We start from the raw sequence: 286 nt of genomic DNA on the forward strand, positions 1-286 counted from the left end.
ATTCCTGCCCCCACAAAGGAGTCCCTCCGCCCCCCGCACAGCCGCAGGGAGGAGGGGACGCGGCCCGGCGCCTCCGAGCGCACATTCCTCCGCCGCGCGCGCCACCGAGCGGAGCGCCGCGGCCCCCGGACCGCGCGTGGCCCGCAGAGCGACCCTGGCCCGGCGCCGGCCCCGCCCCGCGCCCAGGGGTCCCGGGGCGGGCTCCGGGCTTCGGGCGGACGATGCGGCGGCGCGGCCGGAGCGGCGGCGGGAAGCGGAGGCGGAGGGGACGCGCCGGGGCCGGCGG

Source organism: Lipotes vexillifer, unplaced genomic scaffold, assembly GCF_000442215.2.
Source record: "Lipotes vexillifer unplaced genomic scaffold, Lipotes_vexillifer_v1.1 scaffold182, whole genome shotgun sequence".
NCBI classification, from domain to species: domain Eukaryota; kingdom Metazoa; phylum Chordata; class Mammalia; order Artiodactyla; family Lipotidae; genus Lipotes; species Lipotes vexillifer.